This window comes from Pinus tabuliformis, chromosome 5_2, assembly GCF_031772625.1.
Source record: "Pinus tabuliformis cultivar Carrire ecotype Pingquan chromosome 5_2, CPIR1, whole genome shotgun sequence".
NCBI lineage: Eukaryota > Viridiplantae > Streptophyta > Pinopsida > Pinales > Pinaceae > Pinus > Pinus tabuliformis.
Window position 1 is genome coordinate 813,903,496 of NC_142306.1, and position 13,867 is coordinate 813,917,362.

Genomic DNA, 13,867 nt, shown 5'->3' on the forward strand with positions numbered 1-13,867 from the left:
AAAGGGTGTTGGTCTATCAAAGCCCCAAATTGATTACTCTTTAGTGCAAGCAGACTGGTGTAAGCAGAAATGTATTTCATGTAGAAGTTGGTTGACCAATTGTTTGTTCATAACTCCATATGTTTCCCTGAGAAACTTGACATGTTAAATATGTGCAAATTGTTGAAGACAACATGTACAATCTTTCCTGAGTGTGGGAATCCTCAAGGGTGCAGAACAAGGCCATCTATTGGTGCACTTAGCAATCAATTGTTGATGCATATATATCATTGACTGAGATTTCATACACCTTCTTGAAAACCTAAAACAACACAAGTACCATCATTAATAATCATTTTTATACAAATCTTATCGAAATAAAGGCAATTGGTTAAATAATGAACAATTACCTGATCACGTTCCAGGTTTAAGGTAATAGCCCAACAATTGTGCAAAATGATAGTAATGATAGGAATTAGATAAAATCATGAGTAATAATAGGATAAAAAGATGAATTAAACATAACAATTCTAGGGCCTGACACCCCCCATGCTGATCATCTTGCATGTCCTCATGTAAGCAAAACCTCTGATAGAGACCAAAGTTAATCAAAACCGCAGGGATAGGGTTTCTCTATTAGAGTCATGCTAGACAAACCAAAAGATTCATAAATTATAGAGCTAATTGAGTGAGAGAATGTAAGTAAGTGTCATGTGATGTCAACTTCCTTTGAATCAATAAGATAAGAAAGAGTTGTGACCAGGGATTCAGTGATGTTAAGACTAACCTTCATTATTCCAAAAGAGTAACTAATGCAAGGGTTGCCATAAGAATGCTAACAATGTTGTTATTACAAGGATAGTGTTATCATAAAATAGGCAACCATCAAAATTTCTACAAAGCATCTCATGAGTAGCCTTAATCATAAGTTTTTCACCTTAATAACCTCATTATAAGTAAAAGTGACATCATTTGAAAGCCAAGGCATTAAAAATGGGTGAAAATAGCGAAAAAGAGATATGACAAAATGATACCTTCTCAAGGTGACCATCTTACTGTTATCTAGAATATAGTTGAAGCTCCTCTTGTTTAGGCAAAGTGAATCACCTGCACTAAGGGTACCACATCCATAGAAACCAAATTATTCCAAAATATAGAACTCCAAAGCATAATACTGGAAGGATCTTAAATCCATTCTTTGAGAGATATGATAATGAATTCAGGGAAAGACAAAAATTACCAAGTAAATCATAGTGTAAAATTAACTTTAATACCACAGGCACAGCCTGCTACCAGCATGCATCTATAGCCTCAACAAGGATGCCTTTTAACATGGGTGTCTCATTTATTAGATATAGGTTCAAAGTCATTTAAAAGCATTTACATTGATATAGTAGTTAACTAAAGGCCACTGTCCTAGCTTGGTGACAAGCTAACGAAAGTGCCATTCATGAGAGATAATAAGAATGAACAAGTTGGTTCATGATGAGACCTCTTGTCTTCCAGCTTTTCAACTGAAATCCATTACCCTGGCTTGGTGACCAGTAGCGGTAATGTCATTCTCGTTAGGACCCATGATCATGGTAGGTCAGCTCGTAATGAGATCTCCTATCCCTCAATTAATCTTTTTTAGAATAAACTGTGATTATGATTAACCTCATATACATTACTTAATAGGTGGGGAGGAAATTATTCTCATCAAGAGCACGAGATGGCATGAAAAGTTTTTAATGACTAATCTTTACTAGTTCGTTTGTCTACCTTAAAGACTCATTTTAAAGAAGGCATATCAGATAATGACCAAAAGATTCCTTGAGTTAATCATGTTATGGTTCACATTAAAGCTCATCAGGTTATTATAGGAGTGGTCTACCATAGGAGGTTTTTCAACAATACCTTCTAAAAGAAACTTGAAAAGGTTTCTTAGACAACAACTTGTTAGAATGACTAAGTCGTGGTTAGGGTTTTGGACTTATAAATGGAATGTCTAATGGAAAATCCCCTTGACCAACTTGTTATAGACATTTTTGTGCCTTACAGCATTGAGCATGAAATGTCAATAATCCAAGGGATCCAAAGTCCCTAAATGAGTTGTTCCTACCCCTAGAGGAACAAGGTCAACCAAAGACAGCTTCTCCCAGAAGTTCTCCACCAAAAACCACTCAGAAATGGTCAAATCAGGATCAATTCAATAGCTCCACTAGCTGTCTGCGCTGAAATGCAAAGTCTGCACTAGCTAGGTGCACTGCAACGCAGGTAGAAGCACTACCAGGGTGCGCTGAGCGGGAATTGACAAATGGCAAGTTCATTCAACGAGGTGTAAAGACCCTGGAAGCTTCCAGAATCTTCCTCAATGACACTTGCCTCAATGAATTCGACTAGTGATGAGTAAGAGGTTCTCAACCTCCAAGTGGAAGAAAGAACTGACAGAGAGAAGCCACAAGTCAAAACATGAGCTGACTCATCCTCTCTGCTCACATCTATATATGGATCTCTCACCCAGAGGTTCAGGGGGCTGGAATTTTGTATTTGCAGAGAATTGTTGTTGGTTTGAGATTGAGATTAGTACATTGGGTGATTTATGCTTTGTTGGAGGAGAGGAAGGGATTCTTTTGCTGGGAGGTAGATGCTGGATCGGGACTCACTTGGTTGTATCTCCTCTTGAACCTTGTTTATCATATCAATAAAGCTACTTGAGTTTCTCCTATATGCTTGTATTTCAATGGTGTTTTGTTATATTTGCATATTTAGTTTATATCTGATCCTAAACTAGTTATGAATGTGAATCTATATCTTTCGTGTAGTTTTCCTCTCTTGTGATCTTGCAGGAACTGTGTGAAGCTGGACCAGTGAAAGAGCAGGCAGCGGGAAGCGAACGAAAGAGAGAGTGATTGGATCGACAAACTAGCGGAAGACACCGGTTAGTTACATCCTTCTTTCTCTATTTGCATTTCATAAAGAAGAATACTCATATAGCTTTCCTTGTTTGTTGCTAAGGCACTATCACCTCTTAGAGTGGGATAGGGGCATTCCGAATTGGATACTTTTCCCAACAACAAATTGGCGACTCCACTGGGGAGAGTATCTTGTTAGTTTATTTGTGTTTCTATTGCTATTCATTTCATAAACTCAAGAGTGCCGAATCGAACTGCATTTGCTATTTACAAATGCAAAGTAGAGATCAGCTACTCTAGTCCTCTCACTGGGCCTGTTTATGATCTGAGAAGTTGATCCACAAGTGCTCTAACAGCCCTTTGTGATAGATCTTAGTCCTCCTATAAATCATCCTCCTAATTGTGCCTAATTGATAGCTTTTATCTGGCCAAAAACTGTAGAAAAAACTGCAAACCGTAACCCAGAACCCAGAAACAACTCTCGTTTCTGCTTCAGCGCAGACTCTGTGAAGAGGTTCTGCATTTCAACGCAGGTCCTGTGAAGGCTACCTGCACTGAATGTCAAAACCTCTGTGTTAGGAGTGCGCTGATCAGTCTTTGCCTTGTGCAGCTGTGGTTCCCTGCTTCCTTTTGCTCAGTTTTCATATCTATTTTTGCAGCCTGTTATCAGTCAGTGTACCTATCTGAAACCCCTTTTCTTTGCCTCAATTCCGCCTTAGTTATATAAAGAAACTGTATTTGTTCTTTGTGTATTTGTTACATCATTTGCAGTTTCCCATTACAAAAGTAAACTGGTCATACTGTCGCCCCTAGATCTAGACCTGTCGTAAGTGTCGTTTTGATCTTAGGAGTGAGTTTGTTTGCTGTTCACAGTTGATTTAGCTTTTACTTTTGTCTTTTGGTTTGAATTTATGCATTTCAAAGTGTCGAAACAAGTAAATCATAAAGTGTCGTAATCGTCTTTTTGATTTCGAAAAAGGAACTTGTTTGTGTTTTCACTTGAAATCGAATTCAAATTTATATAACAGCTTTCATTTTAGGCATCAATATTAAGAAAGCGAAAACAAATACATGCATATGTGCATTTTCATTTTGACAGTTTGTATGTTGATTTAGGGAAAAGTGCATTACTGTGTGCTCTATGCTCTTTGAGAAAAGATGGTGTCTTTCTTTTCCCCTTGTAGCTAGGATTTTCATTGTTGAAAAGATATAAAGCTTGCTTATCATCTTTAGACTGCATTTAGGAATTGTATCATACATCTCGTGGTGATCCAAAGGAAAACTTCTAAAAAAGATCAACCTAAAATAAATTGAATGAACTTAACAACGCTTTGTAACATAACGCACAACATAGAGGTCTAGGCTAGAGATGTGTTCCGGCGTCGTAAAACATGGTCACTGGTCGCCTCACTGATGGTTGGGTGATTCCTCCTGAGAGACGATTAGTACCAGTACGGATTGTGCTCCCACGTACCGTCGCGTATATATTGGGAGACCCCTATAGGAATATAACCTTTATCCATAGGAAGCCGTGTCGGCCGCCCTACTGATCGCAATGCACTGAACACAGCATTCAGGAAGATCGACCGCCCGTACCCTAAAAAGTATTCTGCGGTTTTGCGAAAAAGTTTGGCACACCCTCTACCTAGAACTTCAGAGCAGTTCCTTTTGGCCTTTTTCAGACTCTATAACAGAAAAATTCCATCCGAGCATTTGTCACTTCGGGCTCGTTAAAACATCGAAGGAGACTAGAGTCATCTTTAGCTTTTTCTCGACTCTTTAAAATTGAAAAAGCAAGTTGTGTCTAAGCGTCGTTAAAATTTATTTTAAACGGAACAATCACCCCTTTGTCCTGCATTGATCTTTAGGTTGAGAAAATGGAGCCCACCAACCAAGGAATTCCCCTTGGTGGAAATCCTAGTCCCTTCTCCTCTTGGGGAGATGTTGGTGCGCCCCATATGGCCACATTGTCGCTTCCAGGACTGACAATTGGCCTGCCGGTCTGGCTCTTCTCAACCAATGTCGTTCAGAACACCACTATTCCTGAACAGTCGAATCAACAATTAGACGAGTCTAGAATTTCCCACCAACCTTCTACTTCTTATAATTCTTCCTCTCTTCCTTCCTCTTCACGTAACGGAACTGGTAAGACTAAAAACCAAGTTCCTAAGGAGAAGAAGGAAAAGAAGAAGAAAGAGAAAAAGAAGAAGGAGCCAAAGGAAAATAAGGGAAAACAAGTGTCGTCTGATGAAAACCCACACACAGCACTGACCAGGCCTAGATCGCCATGTGTCATCTGCAAGGGAGACCACTTTCACCGAGATTGTCCTTGCATCCCTCGGATACTAAGGGACTGGTCTCCCCGTTTGCACAATCCGGTGTCGTCAACCTCTGATAGTCATGTTGAAAGTACATCTTCAACTAGCGAAAGTGAAGTTCCAGGACAGAAAGGGAGGGCTGGACCTCCCTGTAGACTGTGCGAAGGCAACCATGCCCTCCACCGTTGTCCCTTCTTAGATGAGGCTAAAAGAGTCTTAGAAGATCGTCCGGTTTCACCGTTACGACTTCCTCCTGGATATCAAAAACTCTTGCCAAGTCCTTCGTTAGTTGAGAATCCAGCTGGCCCACTCAAGTGGTCAGCTGAAACGTTTATCATTGAGGATAAACCGACTGAATCCATACCAGACGAAAGTCAAAAGGTCGAGGTAGCAGTTGACCCGGTCTTGCCTTCAGAGGATTTATCTTCGAATGATACAGTCACTAAAGAGGATAAGGATGACACCATCCAGATTCTTTTCATCAACACAGACTCCGACGAACACGGGGGCAATGCACCCATTCCTTTATCGCAGGAGGGAAGCTCGTCAGAGCGATATCCGGCCGTCTATTCGGTCCCACCACCAAGCAACCTAGTTGTATCCTTTGATTGGAACCAACTAGGCAGACCCCGGTTACCAGCAAGCATACCGTTCAGAATCATCGTTCAAATATACAGAATGGTAATGGCTGGCACCATCATTGATGAGGGGGCATCTGTGAGTATCCTTTCCTCTGTTGCTTGGAAAGCGCTTGGTTCGCCAACGCTTTTGCCTGAAATGAGAAATCTGACAGGCTTCGATAAAGGAACCAGTCGACCTTTAGGGATCCTCCCCAATGTGCCGATAACATTGAAAGGGAAGACCGTTCAAATGAACGTGATGGTCATTCAAGGACCCTTGGATTATAACCTACTCCTTGGACGAGACTATATATATTGCATGAGAGCCATCATCTCCTCACTCTTTAGAGTAATGTGTTTTCCACACGAAGGAAGAGTGGTCAAGCTCGTGGACCAGCTTTCATTTCCCGGATCACGCATCGCAAATAGTCACGCACCATCCTTAAGTGGTCTCTTCATGCAAGAAATGTCTCAACCCACGGTCCGTCCTCCCGATGAGCGCGAGTGATTCGGAAGGATATGACTGGAACCCAGGGGGCATGCGTCCTGGTCTGCTTCGGCAGGGAAACTTCGGGTATAGAGTAGGTTTCCGCGGGAGAATATGACTAGTCCGTACCCCGTCCGTGATGGAAGAGGGGTTGTTCTAGAATAAGATTCTTTTGTCAAATTTATGTGAGTTGGCGGGCATCGTCACTCACCTTTGTTGATTTCGAGCAACATCGCCGAAGAAGTGTTTTGTTTACGCTGTAAATAGAACAATCTTTGGGTAACCTGAAAGAGGTAGGCCTCTCTCGGTAAAACAAATGTTTTGGCGGAAGTGAAGTAGAGGTAACTTTGAAACTCTATTTTATACCTGGGGGCATGCAAACCTTTTGGAGTGCAAGCAAAGAACGATTATTTATCTGTTTTTTAGGATTAGTCGTTTCCTAACTTGCATAAAGAAAGGATGTGGGGCAACACTCGAAAGCTTGCCGGTTTTTTCTTATGAGACTTTCTTATCATATGACTGGATAATCGAGCAGTTTTAGCACATAGTTCATGCTCGTTAAAAAATAAACATAAGATCGAGCAAGTGTTTCAATCCGCGTTTAAGCTCGTTAAAAAATGAACTACCCGGTAAATAACCACTGCGAGTATAGATTCATCAGCCATTAAAGCCTTGGTCGTGTTTGCACCATCACCTCCACTTTTCCATTGGCCGATCATTCACCTCCATGTGATTGTTTACCCATTTTGAGGAACAGCTGCGAAGAGTGATTTCACCTAGCCATCCTTGTGACACTGCCGTGATTGGAAAATTCCAAGCCTTACCTGGAATCAGCTGCTAACCCGTTTATCACTCGTTCCTCAAAAGACGAGTCTTCTTTAAGCTCTTTTCATCTGACTCGTAAAATATGAAAAGATTGCCGAGTTTTGGCCTTCCAGCTCGTTAAACGACCGGAAGAGCTATCCCTCCTCTAGATTTTAATCTTTTTGGACCTGAGGGATTATTGCACAAAAATATCGAGCGCTTGTTTTGTTCGGCTCATTAAAACTATCGAAAATCCATCCCTTCTGTAATGTTTTATACTTTTTCGGACTTAAGGGATTAGATGACGAAAAAGGAACTTTGGAGTTACCTTTACGTACCTTTTCAGACTCTCTAAAATTGAAAAGGACCGAGTTATCTTTGTCGTTAGACTCTTTAAAAGCATTAATAGCGACAAACTTCTCTTTAGACGAGAACGAGTTTCACTATCGCTAGGCTCGTTAAAACATAGCGATGGGTTTGCCCGAAGGGCAAATTATAGAACAAGCATATGTTACCCTCCTCAAGCTTGACAAAAATAAAGAGGTACTGGTCAAAAATGACTGGGGAAAAATTGGGAAGAAACTCAAGGAACTTTTATTGGTAGCAAGTCGCTCTTGAACATGACACTTCCACTCCGTGCCTGAGTCGGGTTGGGTTGTTTCATTCACCGGTCACATCACCATGGTCTCGCCATACCATCCACCATTGGGGTAAATGCTACCAATCCATCACACAAGTGTCGCCGATATGTTCAAGAGAAGTCATCCAGAGAAGTCAACCGTGTCCCATCCACTACCATACATCATCCTTCATCCTTTCATGACCGCCACCCTGAACCATATATCATCAGATTGTTTTCACCTCCATCAAAATCATTTGCTCCGTTCCGTGTCACTGATGTGGGATACATTAAGGCCCTCCTTTGACAGATCGCTTCTTGTCGACATCAGCTCATTATCCAAGAAGGTGATCTAGGAACACCCCCTTCAGTACTTTGAAGCTTGCATGCCTCAATGGCAAGTTTCTCACTTCCGGCGACAGGTATACATCAATGACCTTCAACCGAAAGATTTTGCGTGGTGTTCGACGCCAAGTCCTTTATTCACACCACGTGAATTGTACTGCAGTACCTTGAGGGTCATTATCATTATCGGTGATTCCTCTCGCGCTTGTTAACAGTTTACATCATTGACTGGTAATCAAGTGATGTCTTTCCATGTTCGACTTCAGAACACTTCTCACATGGATCGACTTGTACTTAGAGTGAAGATCGAACGAGATTGAAGACCTCGGATCTAGTTTCATCCATCCGGGCTGCGATATATATTCAGGAAAAATAAAGACATTGACATGTACAACATTGCAGCAGATAATCATCCTACCAAAAAGGATGATGATTTCATCAAAATCATCAGTCTACCATCAGACGATTGTTTGTTCTATGTACAGAAAAATGAATTTATAAAGCTGAGCATGGGAATGCCCGCCTCAGCTAGATCATGAAAGCAGCATGAAAAATAATGTATTGTATTGTATCTTATTACAGGTCTCCTCCCAGCATTAGAAGAACTTCAGATCCTCCTAATAAAGCATTTCACCCGATAAACGGCCTCATACTTTAGGGGGCAACTGTTATAGACATTTTTGTGCCTTACAGCATTGAGCATGAAATGTCAATAATCCAAGGGATCCAAAGTCCCTAAATGAGTTGTTCCTACCCCTAGAGGAACAAGGTCAACCAAAGACAGCTTCTCCCAGAAGTTCTCCACCAAAAACCACTCAGAAATGGTCAAATCAGGATCAATTCAATAGCTCCACTAGCTGTCTGCGCTGAAATGAAAAGTCTGCACTGGCTAGGTGCACTGCAACGCAGGTAGAAGCACTACCAGGGTGCGCTGAGCGGGAATTGACAAATGGCAAGTTCATTCAACGAGGTGTAAAGACCCTGGAAGCTTCCAGAATCTTCCTCAATGACACTTGCCTCAATGAATTCGAATAGTGATGAGTAAGAGGTTCTCAACCTCCAAGTGGAAGCAAGAACTGACAGAGAGAAGCCACAAGTCAAAACATGAGCTGACTCATCCTCTCTGCTCACATCTATATATGGATCTCTCACCCAGAGGTTCAGGGGGCTGGAATTTTGTATTTGCAGAGAATTGTTGTTGGTTTGAGATTGAGATTAGTACATTGGGTGATTTATGCTTTGTTGGAGGAGAGGAAGGGATTCTTTTACTGGGAGGTAGATGCTGGATCGGGACTCACTTGGTTGTATCTCCTCTTGAACCTTGTTTATCATATCAATAAAGCTACTTGAGTTTCTCCTATATGCTTGTATTTCAATGGTGTTTTGTTATATTTGCATATTTAGTTTATATCTGATCCTAAACTAGTTATGAATGTGAATCTATATCTTTCATGTAGTTTTCCTCTCTTGTGATCTTGCAGGAACTGTGTGAAGCTGGACCAGTGAAAGAGCAGGCAGCAGGAAGCGAACGAAAGAGAGAGTGATTGGATCGACAAACTAGCGGAAGACACCGGTTAGTTACATCCTTCTTTCTCTATTTGCATTTCATAAAGAAGAATACTCAGATAGCTTTCCTTGTTTGTTGCTAAGGCACTATCACCTCTTAGAGTGGGATAGGGGCATTCCGAATTGGATACTTTTCCCAACAACACAACTCCATGGATGACTAAAAAATATGAAGAAAAACCACCCAATCAATGATCAATGTCACTTTACAAGATATGAGGTATTAAGAGAATTACTTCGGACAAGATCCTCCATAGGAGTGCATAATAACAGAAATTTCAATGGTTGTGCCTTAGGGAATCACAGTTTCAGGAGTTTTGTTGTAACAATTTTATTTTAGATGACATTTTTATTTATTTTTCTTATACTACCTTACCCCAATTTAGAGAGAGGAATATACCCTTCAAGTGTAGGAGTACTTCCAGTATAACGATGTGCGTAATCGAATGCTAAATATACTCACACTCAAGTTCAAAAAATAAGCTTTAACACATACCAGAGTATGAGAAACCAACTGCTTTATCAAATATGGTATCTAGAGTTGTCGAATAATGAGGGAATAAGGTGTGCCGACAATTTTTTGAAACTAGGCTTCAATGGCATCCACATATTTATGATTCACCAACTCATGCAAGTCTTCCACAATTTGATAATCACTCTCTTGGAGGCATAAGGGATATTGTGAAAGAAAAAAGAAAAATCCCTCAACCTTGGGCTCAAATATTTTCTTTTCATATTTACAAGAATGGTTAAGGGAAATTCTAGGGTTTTGAGTTTCAACAAAAGTTTTAGAATGGGTTTCAATCAAAGATTACTCCTTTAATGGTCTTTGAATCAAGGCTTATTCCTGGGGTAAATCTTTTGTGGTAATGGGGGAAGTTTCCAAATTCACTCCCTTCCCCAATATGGAAGATATAACATTTCATTCAATAGGGGAATGAGTGGGAAGAACAAGTGCTTTAAAATGTTATGCAACCTCCTTGTTTGGATTAGGGTTTGGGTTAAGGCTTGAACTAGGCTTTGGATTTGGATTAGGATTTGGGTTAGGGTTTGGACTAGGGTTAAGTATATGGTTTGAATTAAGGCTAAGGCTAGGGTTTGGATTAGGGCTAGGTCTGGGGTTTGGATTAAGGTATGGACTAGGGTTAGGTCTAGGGTTTATATTGTAGTATTAGCTAGGGTATGGATTAGAGTAAGGTTGCACAGGTAGTTGGGACCATGGAGGAGGATGACTTGGTGGTGCATTGGGAAGAAATTGTGGTTGTTGTTGTTGTTCATGTAATTGCATTTGCACGGAAGACTTCCCTAGAGAGAAGGCTCCAAACCACTCTTGAGGCAATGACAATATCTGACTCGAAGAAGAGACCCAAGGAGAGGGCCACTACGGTCGGAAGGTAGGATATTCACTCAAATGAGGAGTAAAAGTTTGCCATGAAACTGTAGGATTATAAACATGTTGAGGAACATTTTGAGGAGAATAAACATTAGTCCAAGTATTAAAAGACGATGGGGTTTGAATTATACATGTGTAACAACCCTAGTGAAAATTCCATGTAATAAAAGTTAGTTAATAAAGGCAAAATAATAAGCACAGTTATGGGACACTTATTCTAAGCTAAATGTTGGGAAAATAAATCCTAGTGTGGGTGTTCCATTTGGTTATTATGGCTAAGGAAATTGGCAAAGGATTTGGAAAAGCAAAGTGGCATTAATTGGCATTTTATTTATGAAAATAAAGGAAATTAGGAGAAAATGAAGTTGAAAGGTCACATGTTGCATGTGAGGAGGAAAGAAAAATAATGGAAAATGAAGAAAATAGAGGCTCATTAATAAAAATGCTTTTGAGGATCAGTTGGTAGCTTTTGACAGTTTAACTTTTTGTTAGTTCAATTTTTGAGCTATCATTCTATTCTCTCTCTCTCTCTCCCACTCTTGGACACTTAGAGTTTTCTTGGAGCATTTCAGCATTGGATCAAGAAAGGCAAAGAAGGCAAGATGAAGCAAAGATCAAGCAAGGAAGAGCAGGATCAAGCGACTACAACAATATTCTTTGTAGGTATCGATTTGCATGTGTGATTTCCTTGCTAGATTTGGCATGAATGGTGTTGCATGTGTGTTATTGGTTCTCTTGTTGCCATTGGCATGGGTTTTGCTGGGTGTGACAGTGTTTTTCAGCCTAGCCTTTCCTTTTCTAGATAGCCATGGTGTGATGGGGTTCTCATGTTTTGGTTGAGATGGATTGCCAGATGGATTCAAAGCTGAGTAAGGTGAATCTCCAGAAGAAAGAACACATGAGCTAGTGATCCCTGAACCAGACTGTGGATTGCAGTAAAGCCATTGGCCTTGGGACCCCTAAACTGGACTGTGGCTTGAGGTAAATCCAAGTATTATGTGTCTCGGTGGGCCTAGGAATCCTCGACTGGTGAATCGTGTGATATATGGTAAAGCCTAGAGGTGGTTTCCCTCGATCGGGCCTAGGAATACTTGCAGGTGAATGGCGGGAAATATGGTAAAGCCTGGAGGGTGGTGTCTTGGTTAGGGCCTATCCGATGATGATTGTGGTAAAGCCTAGGGACTAGGAGACATGAAAATTACTCACGATGTAAGTGGAGAAATCCGATGGAATCCATGTTGTTTTTGGCCTAGCGATCGAGTGGAGATCATGGTAAAGACTGATATTACATGTTTATTGTTTTCGCCTAGTGATCCAGAGAAGATTACGGTAAAACCTTGTTTTATTTAAGAGGGTGAGGTGGTGTAAACTTGGGAAGCCCTAGTTGATTTGGTTCTAAGTTCCACATTCATGCTTGGAATATGGCACGGGTTTGATTGGCTGAAGAGAGATTTGGCTTAACCAATCTATGGTTTGGTGGAACGTGGTAGTCCCAAACCTGGTTGGCTTTTAAATTCATTAATAAGAGGTTCTTTATCCTTGATATCTCATGAGTATTATTCTGGTTTATATGTGGATCTTATGGCTATTGTATCTTTATTATTTATGTTACTATTATGTTGGTTATAAGCATGTATTATGACAGTGATAATGTATGGCTCTCATCATGTTTCGATTTGTAAATGAATCTATGACCTAATAGATGATACTGAAGCTGATGTGTTAAGGGAACAATGCTTCTTATCTATTCTCAGATAAGTATGAGACCCCTATGCTCAGATTTGTTGTTAAGTCGTGTAGATTACATATTTGTGACATGTTTGACGAAATGCATGTCATGGCTAGTAGGGGTCCAGTCAAGTCCTTATTCAATAAATTGCATTTGTATCATTGTTTTATTATTATCTTTTAGTTCTAGAAGTGTCATGGAGTTTTGGGCAGTGGCCTAAGCCCTAGGCCTGAAAAAGTGGCACATAATCCAGAGTCACGGGCTCAGAACTACCTGAAAGAGACCCTGGTCACTTGCATGCCCATGTTATGGGAGTGACTGGGGAATTGATGCATTAAAAAGTTATTTTAACTCAAGGGTTGATCATCTGGAAGGTTGGATGGCTCCCGGGGGTTCTGTGGAAAGTGCAGAACGTCTATGTAAGTATGTTCTGTCGGTTCCACTTCCTTAAGGTAACCTACGAGGTTGAATTAGATCATAGTAGCCTCTCGTCACATGTTTACCCCGGTTGGTCGGTTACTTAGGTAGATATGGGAGGAGTATGTTACAAAATGGTATCAGAGCATGGTTCACCCCTTGGACTGGATGGGTAGTGTGATGATCATGCATTCATGTCGGTTTCACATGTGTTACTCATACTTGTGGTCTATATGCTTATTGCCTATGCATGATGTTGGTCATGGTTGTAGTAATGTTGTCATGTGAAATTTGATGGTTTTATTGTGAGATGTTTCGTCATGAGTGTATGATTGGTTGTGTGTGGTTATGTATGTCAGTGCTTACATGTTGTCAGGTGTACATTGATATGGTTGTTGTTGCCATGCATGAGGTCATGGTATGTGATGGATATGGTCATGCATTGATGACTAGTTATAATGATGTCTATATGTTGATATATATTTATGTTATATATTTATATGTTGTTATGGCTTTGTTTATACATGTATTACACTGATTTGGTGATTTTGTAGATGAAACATCCTCCTCGAACTATACTGAGGTATGTGGATTATGTTTATGATTTGGTTTAGCTAACATAAGATGCATTGCAGGAAAGAGATCAAGATGTTAGACTAAAGTTCATGATATTCTCCTTATGGGTCATATGAGCAA